This window comes from Elephantulus edwardii, unplaced genomic scaffold, assembly GCF_000299155.1.
Source record: "Elephantulus edwardii isolate Elephantulus edwardi_28Jun2011 unplaced genomic scaffold, EleEdw1.0 scaffold00058, whole genome shotgun sequence".
Classification (NCBI taxonomy): Eukaryota; Metazoa; Chordata; class Mammalia; order Macroscelidea; family Macroscelididae; genus Elephantulus; species Elephantulus edwardii.
This window is the reverse complement of record NW_006399808.1, coordinates 14,291,509-14,306,165: the sequence shown is the minus strand read 5'-3', so window position 1 is coordinate 14,306,165 and position 14,657 is coordinate 14,291,509. Positions and strand designations below refer to the sequence as shown.

At 36.5% G+C, this 14,657-nt stretch overlaps 1 pseudogene; it reads right to left on the bottom strand.

The window, feature by feature from the left end:
* The window catches only part of LOC102862135, a 52,091-nt pseudogene that overhangs the window by 1,221 nt on the left and 36,213 nt on the right, over positions 1-14,657 (bottom strand).

The window sequence follows — 14,657 nt, the reverse complement described above, 5'->3', positions numbered from 1 at the left end:
CTTTGGACATGTTGTATGGAGGGACAGGTCCTTGGAAAAGGACATCATGCTTGGGGAGGGTAGAGTCGCGGCACAAGAGGTGAAGTCGCTCTATGAGATGGATTGATTCAGTGACTGGGGTAATCAGGATGGGTGTGTCAGAGGCAGTGTGATTGGCACATGATAGAGCAGGGTTTAGGGCTGTTGTACATAGGGTCACTGTGAGTCGCAAACGACTCGACGGCACATAACAACAACAGCCAGTATGGTGTGATTCTTACAATTATTGCTTTGTATGAGGCTATTCTTGCAAACTCTATGGCAATCCATCTTTTCCAAAGGATCTTTCTCTTTTATTAACATTTTCCTTTAACAAGCATAATGTTCTTTTATAGGAACTGATCTTTTTTGATAACATGTTTAATGTACATGATGTGAAGTCTCTTCATTATTTCTCTGAAGCATTCTGGCTTTGCTAGTTCCAAAACATAAATTCATTATTCTGGCAGCTCATGACATTTCCCATATTCTTTGCTAACCCTGGAATTCAAATGTATCAATTGTAAACATAATATATACTTACTAAATACAAGTACATAGTTTCTGTTGTTGAGTGCCTTTGAGTTGAATACCACTCATAGCAACCCTTATAAAAAAGAGATCTAAATTCTGTCCTCTCTTGCATTATCCTTATCCTCCTTGACACATTTTAATCATTGCCACAGAGTCTCTATCAGTGCATTTCATTGAGGATGTTCCTCTTCTTTAGGTGATATTGCTTAGTTTAAAAGCAGTAACATTGTGCATCATCTGGATCCTTTCAATTTGTAAGAATTCAATCCATACACTGAACATGTAATTTGAGAAATTGCTCTATAAGAAAAATAATGTGATATCAGGATTGGAGGAAGAATAATCAACAATTGCCATATAGAGATGACAAAACTGTGATTGCTATAAGTGAAAAGGTATTTGAGTACTTCTGGAAGTAGACCAAAGTCTTCAAGGTGAATTTTACCTAAATATCAAGAAGATAAAAGTCCTCACAACTGTATAAGTAATGTTATGATGAAGATAAAAAAACAGATGTTGTCATAATTTTTTTAAAGTTTTCCTTGTGTTTACATTTAACACTCATGAAAGCATAACAACTCTAAAAATCAAAATATGAATTTCATGAGACAAATCTGTTATTAAGGACCTCTCCAGAGTTCTAAACAACAAAGGTTTCAGTCTAAGACTGAGATGTGCCTACTTTAAGATATAGCATCCTCAATTGTTTGTTCTGCATATAACAACTAGACAATGACAGAAGAAGAATCACTTTCAATGTCAGTGTTGATTAAGGATATTGAATATACCATGGACTTCCAAAATCATAAACAAATCTATCTTGGAAAAACACATATAGAATTCTCTTTTGAGGCATTCTCCTTAGGGGGAAGAGTGGTGGAAAGTAATGTTACATATGCTAAGTGTTTTATAAGAAGGATGAAGTCACTGAAAAAGTGCTTGGAAAAGTAGAGATAAAAAGAAAGGAGAGGAAAATCATCATAGAAACAGACTGATATCTGGGATTATGCATATAAGAAATCATGAAGATGGTGCAGAAAATAAGATTTATTCTGTTATACATGAGTCACTATGAGTTGGAGTTGACTTGATTATACCTAACAATCAAGTTGTTATTGTCATGTGAACTGACAACATATAGTATGAATAATAGCTCTGAACTTTGCCCTATCGTTAGCCATCTTCAGAGTCTCAAACACAGCTTTTTCCATTGCCACTGTCACTGTATCAATCCAGTTCATCTAGAATCATCTTCCCCTCCACTGATTCTCTACCCTTACAAGCATGATATGATTTTCCAAGGATTAGTTCCTCCTGGCAACATGAACAAAATATATGAGATGGAGTTTCAAAATCCTTGTCTCCAAAGAGCAACTTGGTTTCAGTCTCTCTGGGATGGAAATTGTTTGTCCTTTTGGCAGTCCATGGTATGTACAAGACTCTTCTCCAGCACAACAACTAGAGGAATTGATTTTTCTTCTACAATCCTAATTTGTTGTCCAGTTCTCAGATGCATAGTTGATTTAGTTTTGATATACTGGAAGAATTATTACTGTTTTGTACTGTTAAGATATACTGCAAAAAGGATTAAGGTTTTTCTTGATTTAATGCTAAGCTATATAGAAAAACTGATAAAAGTTTTTGATAGGCTAAACTGTAATTAAGGAATAATGTAAGCAGTTGGATATTAATTGGGTATTGAAAAGGGGAAAATTTGCCTTAAATGAACACTTATAGCAGTAGAATTTGATACAGAGTGTGGAGCTGAGCCTAAGAAAAGTTAAGTCCCACCTAGAATTCTGAGGAGAGTTACATTTGAAAACAGAAAAGCAGAAAAAGAGAGACTTTTGCAATTAAACTGAGGGAAAATAAATTGATGCTCAACTAAGGTTTACCACATGGGTCTACTTGATGAGAGGCAGGAGGAAGCATTAGAACTCCCTTTCCAGGACTTAAAGGAAGTTGATGCATATACTTAACTTGTGGTGACAACCTGGGTCCACTTGATGAGTCAAAGTGGAAAGTATACAGTAGGAAGAGAGAGACTACCTTTGGGCTTATTCCTTCAGCACTGTCCATCTAACTGGGTGAATGGATAAATGAAGAAGGGTTACTTGTTTGTGAAGCTGCGGATCCCTAGTATAATGACTTGGCCCATGTGGGATGATGTTGAGTGAAAGGTCCATCCAGTTTGAAATGTAGGAAGAAGTGTGGACTCCTGAGTTTGTTGTTGATGCCCTTTGGACCTAACCAAGGATTACTAAGGATGTATTGACAAGAACCCAGCCAAATGAAAATACTATGTTAAATTCTGCGAGCTAGTGTTGACTGCTGTGACCTGAGGGTTTGCTCTAGACTGAACCTTTGTTTATAGATACAGATTTGAATATAATAGATGTTTCAGACAAAGACATGTTTGCTTCTTCAGAGTACTATAGGACTGGACAAAGAAATAAGGAGTGAAGCAGCTATCTTAAACATTTCCTAAATATAGATGATGGTTAGTGGAAGGCAAAGATAATGAGAATTAATGGCTAAGAAAATCCAGAAGGTGCGCTGCAGTGTTATCCTAAAAGCTGGCCTTTTTTAGCCATTACATTAAGCCTTTTCTGCTCTCCAGCTACTTTAACTGCAGAAACATGGTCTTGCAAGTTGTAAATAATTATGGGACTCAGAAAAGCAAGAGAGGGCTTCCATTGAATAGCAAAACATGTGACAGAAACTTGAATGGGTAAGATTTGTGGAAGATTTGGACACGGTCCTGATGAGTAGGAGATTCTGGTGGCAAGACCTAGTGATAGCGCTTGAAAGACTGTGTCATTGCTATGGTAAAACTGTGGCAAACTGTGGCCTGAGGCGTCTTACATATGATGACCACAACTTATGTTCTTGAAAGATGCTTAAAGGAGAAATTGACTTATAACTGACTTGAGGTAAACCTTGTTGATGATTTGAATTTGACTGCTGCACTTTAACTAGAGCCTGTATTTGAGGAATTTTGCCTTGGAATTGCTGGGCTAGATCTTGAATTTGCATTGGGTAATATTCTTTGCCTCCCACTTTCTCCAATTACTTCTTTAATAAATTCCATTCTCAGTCCCAAAACTGAGTCTGTGAATGAACAAAAAATAAATGAATCTCTTGCTACTGTTGTGACTCTAGAGGAACCATGGGTCTGTAAAATGGGCTTTTTTCTGCTTCTGTTCTTGAACAGTGAGGGCAATGCTATTCTCTCTCTCTATCTCATTCAGAAAAATGCTCACGGTCCTGTCCCCTTATGGCAAGAAATTGTGTTGCAATTCTGAAGGCACAAGTCTGAGGCCAAAAGCTGGTCTGTGAGAGAAGGATGAGCAATCTCTTACCATGCAATTAACAACCTCTGAAAATCCACTACAGAGTAAATATGGTTTGGTTCTGACTCAACGGTGCACAAGAAGCAAGAGAGACAAAGAGAATAGATAGATAGATGATAGATGATAGATAGATAGATAGATGATGCATAGATAATACACACAAAAGTACATAGATAAAATTATTTTCAGTTGTAATCAAGTCAACAAATTTATAAGTGACTTTCCTGTATGAGTTAATTACACAGAGAGATTCGTATTTTTCTCCCATGGAGATGGCTTTGAACCAATTGCCTTCAAGTTGACAGGGTAACTTCATAAACATAGGCCAAGATCACACACATACACATATTATGTGAAATAAATAATTTTAATAGGAATGTTATTAACATGTCTTTTAAAGTAACTTTAACATGGAGTTAGCAAGCTAGAAGATGAGAATCATAAAGGGAACATACTAGAAGGAAAAACAGAAAGGAGATAGAAAATTAAGAACACATATGAATCACATGGGAGAGCATAACAATGAACAACATACCTGTGATACAGAACATGAGGGGGAAAGGGAAAGAACTGAGAAATATGTGGAAGAAGTATTAGAAGAAAATTTCCCAGGTGTCATGAAGAATGAGAAAATTCACTTTCAAGTCTATTCAGTGAACACTAAACAAACTATACCCAAAAGGAAAACATCAAGACATGTCATAGTCAAATTCTTTAAAATCAAAAGATAAGATTAGAATACTGAAAAGACCATGAGAGAGGGGGAAGAAAAAAAAAAGACCCAGCTGTGTGAGCAAGAAGACAATGGGATGGCATATACAGAAGGTTGAAAGAAAACATTTGCCAACGGAGGATCCTGTATCATCCTATACCTGTCCATCAAATATGAAAAGAGACATTGGGTCATTTGCAAAAAAGCAGGAATTTAAAGAAATTTTGAAATCAAGAACAATTCTATTAGAAATTCTACAAGAAATCCTTCACATAGAGACACAAAAGGAAAGTGGATTGCCCACAGGACCCAGAAACAACAGAAAGGAAGCATAGCAAAACAGCAGCAAAAAAACCTGGACTGCCAATTAACACACCTAATGTAATGGGCTTAAATGCACCAATTAAGATAAAAAGAGAATTACAGAACAGACCAAGAAAAGACAAACAAACACAATAAAATAAACCCATAAATGCTGCCTACACATCTAAGAAATGAAAATGATACATCAAAAATCAAAGGATGGGAAGAGCTACTAATCAAATGGCATCCATAAAAATCAAGAGTGTCAGTACTAATCTCTGATAAAATAGACTTCAGGATGAAAACCACCATAAAAGATAAGGAAGAGGGAAAAAATAAGTAAGGGAACAATATAATGATTAAAGGTACAATAGATCAAGAGGACATAACCAGTTAATATCTACACACTAAATTATAGACTTGTAAAATAAATAAAACAATGGTTAACACATTTGAAGAAAGAAATAGATAGCACCATAAAATAAGTATGTGTGTGTGAGTGGGAGACTTTAACACACCACTGTCAACAAAGGATGTTGTTAAGTGCCATCGAGTCATAGGCGACTCATAGCGACCCTATGAACAAAATACCTGAACACTTGAATCACTTTCATCCTTTCTCCAGGTTCATACGGTTTTCAGAGGCAAGTTATTTCAGAAGTGGATGCCTTCCGGCTTCCAAGCTTGTCTGAGTCAGGGAGCTCCACCAAACACTGTTCACCATGGGTAACCATTATCACACTTTACACATCAGTGTCACAGTGTTTAGCTTCACAACAACCACGAGTTACCTCTGTACAGCAAGTGGACAGACCTAGAGGAATGTTTGACCAAACAAAATTAAAAACAGGCGTGAGGGCCACGGATTAAAGTTACAAACCTTTGTCTTGGTAGCATCAGTTTCTGTCCACTAGGCCTGCTGATGTCTCTCTATGCTGTTGTTGTTAAGTGCTGTCGAGTTGTAGGAGACTCATAGTGACTCATGAATAAAAGTCATGAGCACTTGTGTAACTTTCATATTTTTTCCAGGTAGGCCAACTTAAAAAAAAAAAAAAGCAACCAAAACACCAAATTTGTTGTTGTTATGTGCCATCGAATTGTCTGTGACTCAATGAGAATCTATGTACAACAGCTCTGAAGCCCGCCCTGTCTTGAGCCAGTCTCACTGAGTCTGATACAACTACCCCCTTTGTCCTAGTTACTGTATCAACCCATCTCATTCAGGGTCTTCCCCCTTGCACTGTCCCTCCACTCTTCTCAGTATGATGTCCTTCTTCAAGGATCAATCCCTCTTGTCCACATACCCAAAATATGTGAGGCAGAGCTTCAAATCCTAGCCTCCAAGGAGAAATTTGGTTTCACCCTCTCCAAGACAGACCTATTTGTTTTCTTGAAGATCCATAGTATATTCAAGATTCCTCTAACACCACAGTTGAAAGTCATCAATTATTCAGTCATCCTTAGTAATTTTCCAGCTCTTTGATGCATAGCAAGTAATTGTGAAGATCATGGCCTATAACAGGCTCATCTTAGTCTCTATAGTGACATCGTTGCTTCTCAGTACTCTGTAAAGGTCCCTGAAAACATATACATAATGCAATTTGTCTTTTTGTTTTGTTTTAATTTTATTTTATATTGGTTTGCTTACAAAGTTCATATACATTGTGTTCAATTATTCCCATTTATTATGTTTTGTGGTGTGGGGTGTTTTGTTGTTGTTGTTTTTCATTGTACTAGTTTATTTACAAAATTAAAATATTTTTTTCCAGACCAGATTCTTCCAATTTCCCTCACTTCCCCCCACCCCACCCATCAAATTGTACAACACCCAAAGAGTGTGATTATGGAGTTGAACAAGCTATAATTGTTAGTAACCTCAATCTCTTCTCCATCTATTATGGTGCTGACCATTGACCCAGTGGTATGAATCTTTGTCTTCTTGTTGTTGAGCTTTAATCCATATTGAAGACTACAGTTCTTGACATCCTGCAACAAGTGCTTCATGTCCTCCTCAGTTTTAGCAAACAAAGTTGTGTTATCTATATAACATAGTTTGTTCATGAGTCTTCCTCCAATCCTCTGCATACAGATTGAAAAGGTATACTGTTTTTGCTGTTACGTGCCATTGAGTAGCCTGCAACTCAGAGTAACCCTATGTACAAAAGCGCTAATCCATGCTCTATCTTGTGCCAGTCTTATCGTCACTGACAGACCTATCCTCATAACCACAGTCACTGAATCAATCTATCACATCAAGGGTCTTAATCTTTTGTTCTGTCCCTCCACACTTCTAGGCATGAGGTCCCTTTCAAAAGACTGATTCCTCCTTGCAACATGTCTAAAGTATGTCAGATGAAGTTTCAGAATCATTGCCTCCAAGGAGCAGCCTGTCCTTATCCTCTCTAGGATGAACATGTTTGTTCTCCTAGCTGTCCGTGGTATATTCAATACTCTTCTCCAGCACCACAGTTCAAAGGCATAAATTCTCTTTTTATCATCCTTAAGGAGCTCTGGTGAGCTAGTAGCAAGTAGCTTTGCTACAATCCTTAAGGCATATCGGTTAAGGCAACCAGCCACTCCGAGGGAGAAGACTGGGCAATCTCCCACTGGAAAACAAAACAAAACAAAAAACAAACAAACAAACAAAACACATCGAAAACAAAACAAAAAGACAAACTACATTAGGTAAATCTGTTTTCAGAGACCTTTTCAGAGTACTGAAATATGAAAACCCACAGGAGGGTCAGCTATGTATGGGTCAGTTTCAACTGACTGATGGTAAACAACAACAGTTATTGTCTAGCTTTCTGATGATTTGCAAGTAATTACAAAGTCTATGGCCTGGATAAGGCTTACCTTAATCTCCAGACTAACAATGTTGCTCTTCAGCATTTTGGAGAGGTCTCTAATAGCAGACCTTCCCAAAGCAATTTGTCTTCTAATTTCCTGGCTGCTGGTACCAACAGGGTTAATTGTGGAGCTAAGGGAACTAAAGCTGTTAGCAATCTCAGTCTCTTCACCATCTATTATAATGCTGTCAATTAGCCTTGTGGGTGAGAATCTGTTTTCTTGATGTTGAATTTCAATCTATATTTAAGGCTGAAGTCCTTGACTTACTGCTGCAAATACTTCAGGTCCTCCTCAGTTTCAGCAAACAAGGTTGTTATCTGCATAACACAGACTGTGGATGAGTCTACCACCAATCCTGATACCATCTTTCTCCTCATAGAGCCCAGCCTCCTGAATAATGTGTTCCATGTATAGATTGAAAAGGTGTGGAGATAGGACATATCCCTGGTGCACACCCTTCCCAATTTTGAACCGTGTATGTTTTGTTACTCTGTTCTGATGACTGCCTCCTGGACCAAGTATAGGTTTCACATAAGTATGATCAAGTAGTCTGGATTCCCATTCTTCTCATAGTTAGCCACAGTTTGTTGTGATCCACATGGTCAAATGCCTTTGCATAGTCAATGAAACACAGACATTCCTCTGGTACGTAAAAGAACTGAATTATGCATGAAACTAACTGGATTTTGTGAATGTATTCAGATTATTACACTCAATTAAAAATCAATTTACATTCTTCTCAAATGCATATGGTATATTCTTTAGAGTTAATCATATATAAGGACAAAACAAGGCTGGAAAAATTTGAAACACAGCAAAACAATACAAAGTACTATTCAGACCATAATGCCATAAAATGAGGAATTAACAAGAAGGTACAGCTTATAAAACAACCCATTGGTTTTTAGTGCATGTTAAATAACCAGGTTATAGAAGAACATTTTGGCCTGTTGTTGTTATGTGTCATCAAGTCATTTGCGACTCATAGCGACCCGATGTACAAGAGCTCTAAATGCTGTTCTATCCTGTGCCAACCTAGCCATCTCAAACACACTTATTCCCACTGCTCCAGTCACAGAATCGATCCATCTCATCGAGGGTCTTCCTCTCCTTCACCACCCTTAACTATACCAACCATGATGTCCCTCTCCAAGGACCAGTCCCTCCTTGCAACATGCCTGAAGTATGTCAGATGAAGCTTCAGAATCCTTGACTCCAAGGAGCATTCTGGCTTCACCTTCTCCAGGACAAACCTGTTTGTTGTCCTAGCAGTCCATGGTATATATTCAACACTCTTCAACACCAAAGCTCAAAGGCATCATTTCTTTTTCTATAAACCCTGTTCACTGTCGAACTCTCTGATACATAGCATGTAACTACGAAGACTATAGGTCAGAGCAGGTGCACCTTAGCCTTCAGGCTGACATTGTTGCTCTAGAGAAAAAAAAATTAAATAAATAAGTCCCTTGAAATAAATAGAAATGAAAATGTAACACACCAAAACCTTCAGGATAAAACTAAGGCTGTCATCAAGGGAAGTTCATCACAAAGATGAACACAAGAAAAATCAATAAATAAGCAGAATGAATGATGTGGCACTTGCACCAAATAGAAAAAAAGAACAATCTACAGCATCTAGGAGAAAGGAAATGATGAGAACAAGAGCTAAAATGAATGAGACAGAAATCAGAAAAACAATTAATACCATCAAAAAGACCATGACCTCATTCTTTGAGTCAATAAAATAGACAAACTTAACCAAAGTAAAGAAAGTGAAGCCACGTATAACCAGCTAATGAAATTATAATGGGATTTCATGGAAAGTTATTCTTCAATAAATTTGAAAAACTAGAGGAAGTAGACAAGTTCCTTGAAATGTATGCCCTACTAATATTTACATGGACAGATGTAGAACATTTGAAGAGACGCTTCACAAGTGAAAAAACTGCGCAGGTCGTAAAAAGACTGATAAATAAAATAAAATAAAATAATTTAAAAAATCTTAGCCCAGAGGGTGTCATGGCTGAATTGTACCAATCATTCAGAGAACAACTATCACCAATTCCACTTAAATTATTTAAAAAAGGGGGGGGAGGGAGCACTCCTAGGATAATTCTATGAAGGAAGCATAATCCTAGCCAGTATGTGAGGCAAAGCTTTACCGTCTTTGCCTCCAAAGTGTACTCTGCCTGTACTTTCTTCAAAACATATTGTCTTTCCCCTCTACTTGTTTGTTTACAAAACTCGAATACAAACTTGAACAAATTCTCTCAATTTCCCTCATACCCTCATCAAATTGTACAACCCAATGATTAATTTCCTACTATCTCTACACATTTACAACCCTGTGCAACCAGCCTCTCTCATCCCTCCTGTATCCTTATACTCTATCTTATATTCTTCAGTAACAGTTTTATACAATATTTATCCTGTGGGACTAAGTTAGTTCATTCAGATGCTCTCCAGTCCCTCCAAAGTTAGGTAATAATTTACAAAGTTATTGCTCATGTGTGCTGCACAAAATTCCATTGTGTGAATGTACAGTAATTTCTCAGTCCATGTGTTTATGGTTGGACATTTGGGCTGTACGCATGTTCCTGCAGTGTGAATAATGCTGATATGAATATTGGTGTACAAATCTCAGTTCACACCTCAGTTCTGGTATTCTCTCACTATATTCCAAGTAGTGGAACATCTGGGTCTTTTGGAATTTCTATGTTCAGTCTTTTGAGGAAGCACCAAAGAGCCCTCCAGAATGGTTGCACCATTTTACAATTCCACCAACAATGTATAAGAGTTCCTTTCTCACCACATCCTCTCCAATACCTATTATTTGCTGCCCAGTTAAACTTTGCTACTCTTACTGGAGTGATATGGTACCTCATTGTGGTTTTGATTTGCATCTTACTGCCAGTGATTTTGAATATTTCTTTATGTGTCTGTTTGACATTAGAATATCTTCCTGTTTGAAAATTCTCTCCATGTCTTTTTCTCATTTTTCCTGTGAAGGCCCAGGAGTATGCTCTATTCTTTTGTTATAAGACTCTTGTCTGAGATGGTATTACCAAATGTTTGTTCCTAATCTGTAGGTTTTCTTTTCACCCTATTGAAAAAGTTTTGAGAATCCAGAAATAGACCCAGCTACCTATGGTCAACTGATATTCAACAAGGAAATCAAAGCTATCAAATGGGAAAATGACAACCTCTTCAACAAATGGTGTTGGCAAAACTGGACTGCTACCTGCAGAGAGCTGAAATAGTATCTACATCTCACAGCATACACAAAAATTAACTCACAATTCATTAGTGACCTGGGAGCAAACACCTAAACCATAACATTCATAGGAGATAAAGTGGAATCAAGCTTAGAAGCACTAGTCTAAAGTATAAAGACACTGTCAAATACAACCAGAAATGCACAATCTAAAGAGGATAATATTGATGCATGGGACCTTATAAAATTAAATCCATGTGCACATCAAAGCATTATCATTTGTGTTTTTGGAAGTCCATAGGATGTTTAGCACACTTCTCCAACACCAGAGCTCAAAGGCATCAATTCTTCTGCCATCCTTATTCATTTTCCAGCTCTCATAACAAGTGATCAGAAAGACGATGGCCTGAATCAGATACACTTTAATCCCCAAACTAACATTCTTATTCATTGATAATTTGGAGAGATGCCTAACCACAGAATATCCCATTGCAATCATCTCCTGATTTCCTGAATGGTGGTACTATGAGAACACACATAATTAATAAAATGATGCAATTGCTTATTGTTATAAATTGACCTCTGATTACTGCTTTGGCTGTTTCCCAGAGGCTTTGATAGGTTGTGTTTTCATTGTCATTTGTTTCAAGAAACTTTTCATTTCATTTTTATTTCTTTTGTTACCTACTTATGTTCAAGCAGTGTGTTGTTCAGCTTCCTAAGGTATGGGGATTTTTTTCCTCCTGTATATTCCTGTTATTGATTTCTAATTATGTGGGTTTGTGGTCTGAGAAAATTCTTTATATAATTTTGGTGGGTTTTTATTTTTTTTTATTTATTTTTGCTTGCTTTTGATCTAAAATATGATCTATTTTGGAAAATGTTCCAAATGCATTGGAAAAGAATGTATACTCAGCTAATTTGGGGTGTAGTTGTCTGCAGGTATCTATGAGATTGGGTTAGTTGATTCTGCAGTTTAATTCTTCAGCATCTTTGTTGAATTTATTTCTATTAGTTCTATCTTTGCAGAAGAGTGGTATATTGAAGTTTCCTACTACTATTGTGATGTTGTCTATTTATTTTTACTGTACTGTTAATGTTTGCGTTGTGTATTTTACAGGTCTATCATTTTGTACGTAGATATTTATTATTGTTATGTCCTCATGTTCTATTGACCCTTTTAGTGACTTTCCTTCTCCTTTGTGATGGCTTTTATGCTAAAATATATTTTATCAGTTATTAATATCACTATTCTTGCTTTTTTTTGGTTGTCATTAGTTTGTTTTATTTTTCATATCTTTTTATTTTTAATCTTTTTATCTTCACTTTTCTTGTTGACAGCGTATTGGCAAGTTTTAGGTTTTAATCCAATCTGCTACTTTTTTTATCTTCACTAGTGCATTTACACCATATATATTACAGGTAGTTGTTGAGAGGCAAAATTTTGTTGCTACTAGTGAACTGTCACCAATTTTACGTAAAGTATTTCAGAAAATACAAAGATGGGATTCTCCCAGATACATTCTATGAAGCAAACATATTTTTGACACTAAATTCAGGTAAAGACACCACCAAAATAGGAAACTATAGGCTAATATCTCCCATGAACATAGATGCAAAAATCCTTAACAACATCATAGCTGAGAGAATCCAACAGTTTATAAAAAATATAAAACACCATGACCAAGTGGGATTCATAACAGGTATGCAAAGTCGGTTCAACATAAGAAAAACCATCAATGTAACTCATCACATTAACAAAACAAAGAACAAGAACCACATAATCCTATCAACTGATGCAGAAAAAAAAAAAACCCTGACAAAGTCCAACATCACCAAAATAGAAATTGAGGGGAATTTCTTCAACAGAGTGAAAAGTATATATGCAAAACCAAGAGCTAACATTGTTCTCCATGGAGAGAAAGTAAAGACATTCCCTTTGAAAACAGAAACTAGACGAGGAATCCCATTATCATCACTCCTTTTCAGTATTGTATTAGAAGTCCTAGTTAGAGTAATAAGACAAGAGAAAAAAATAAGAAGTATACAAATTGTCAAAGAAGATATAAAACTAGCTCTATATGCTGATAGCATGATAATATACTTTGAAAACCCTAAAGACAAAGCAAGAAAACTACTGGACATAGTTGACCAATTCAGCAATATAGTGGAATACAAGAGGAACATACAAAAACCAGTTGCATGTCTCTACAGTGAAAAAGTAAATACTGAAATGGAGTAAGAAAAACAATCCCCATCACAATAGCTTATCAAAGTTTAAATACTTGGGAGCAAATCTAACTAAAGACATAAAACACCTATACAAAGAAAATTACAACACATTACTAAAAGAAACAAAGAGATCTGGAGAAATGGAAGAATATACCATGATCATGTATAGGAAGACTCAATATCATGAAAATGGTAATTCTACCAAAGCCAATCTACAAGTTCAATGTAATCCCAATACATACACAAATGCCATTTTTCAATGAGATATAAAAGGCAATTTCTAATTTTATTTGCAATGAAAAGAGACCCAGAAAAGTCAAAGCACTCCTGAAAAAGAGAAACAAGATAAGAGACATCAAACTTCTTGATTTAAAATCCTACTATACAGCCATGGTGGTCAAGACAGTGTGGTACTGGTATAGTAATGGATTCATAGAGAAATGGGATAGAATTGAGAACCCAGAAAGCATCTCATTTGCCTATGCTCAACTGATTTTTTTACAAGGAGATTAAACCAGTTAAGTGGGGAACTACAGCCTTTTTAACAAGTGGTGTTGGCAAAGTTGGAAAACCATCTGTGGAAAACTCAAGCAAGACCCTCACTTCACACCATATACACAACAACGCAAGTTGAATCAAGAACCTAGGAGTAAAACCAAAGACTATAAACTTCACTGAAGAAAAGCTTGGAAAAACTCTAGAAGCCCTGATTTACAGAAAGAAGAGTCCTCCAAGCATAATGTAAAACTTACAACCAGGAGAGAACAAAATAGATGAATGGAACCTTCTAAGAATCAAATCCCTATGCATGTAAAAAGCTTCCCCAAAAGGGCAAAAAAGAAAGGAACAGACAGGGTAAAAAACATTTAGTAATGACATACTTGATAAGGAAATCATATTTACACTTTACAGAATACTCCAACACCTCAACAAGAAAAAGTTAAACAATCTAATCCCAAAATGGACACAGACTATGAATAGATACTTCACCAAAGAAGTCATTCAAATGGCTAGCAAGCACATGAGGAAATGTTCAAAATCCCTAGGTCTAAAGGAGGTGCAAATCAAAACAACTATGATATAGCATCACACCCCAGTAACAATAGCAAAGTTCAACAGATGCACAAAAAATAAATGCTGGATTAGAACCCTTTTACACTGCTGGTGGAAGAGTCAGGTGGAGCAACCATTATAGATGGTGGTTTGGTTCTTCCTCATAAGTTGGAAATAGAAATATCATTTGATCCAGCAATATCACTACTGGGAATAAACCCTAAAGAAACCAGAACCACCACCCGGTGCACACTCATGTTTATTATTGCATTATTTACAATACCAAAGAGATGGAAACAACTCAAAGGCCTATCAACAAACTAAAGGAGAGAAAAACTATGGGATATTCATATAATGGAATGAACTGGTAAAACATTACACAATGGGG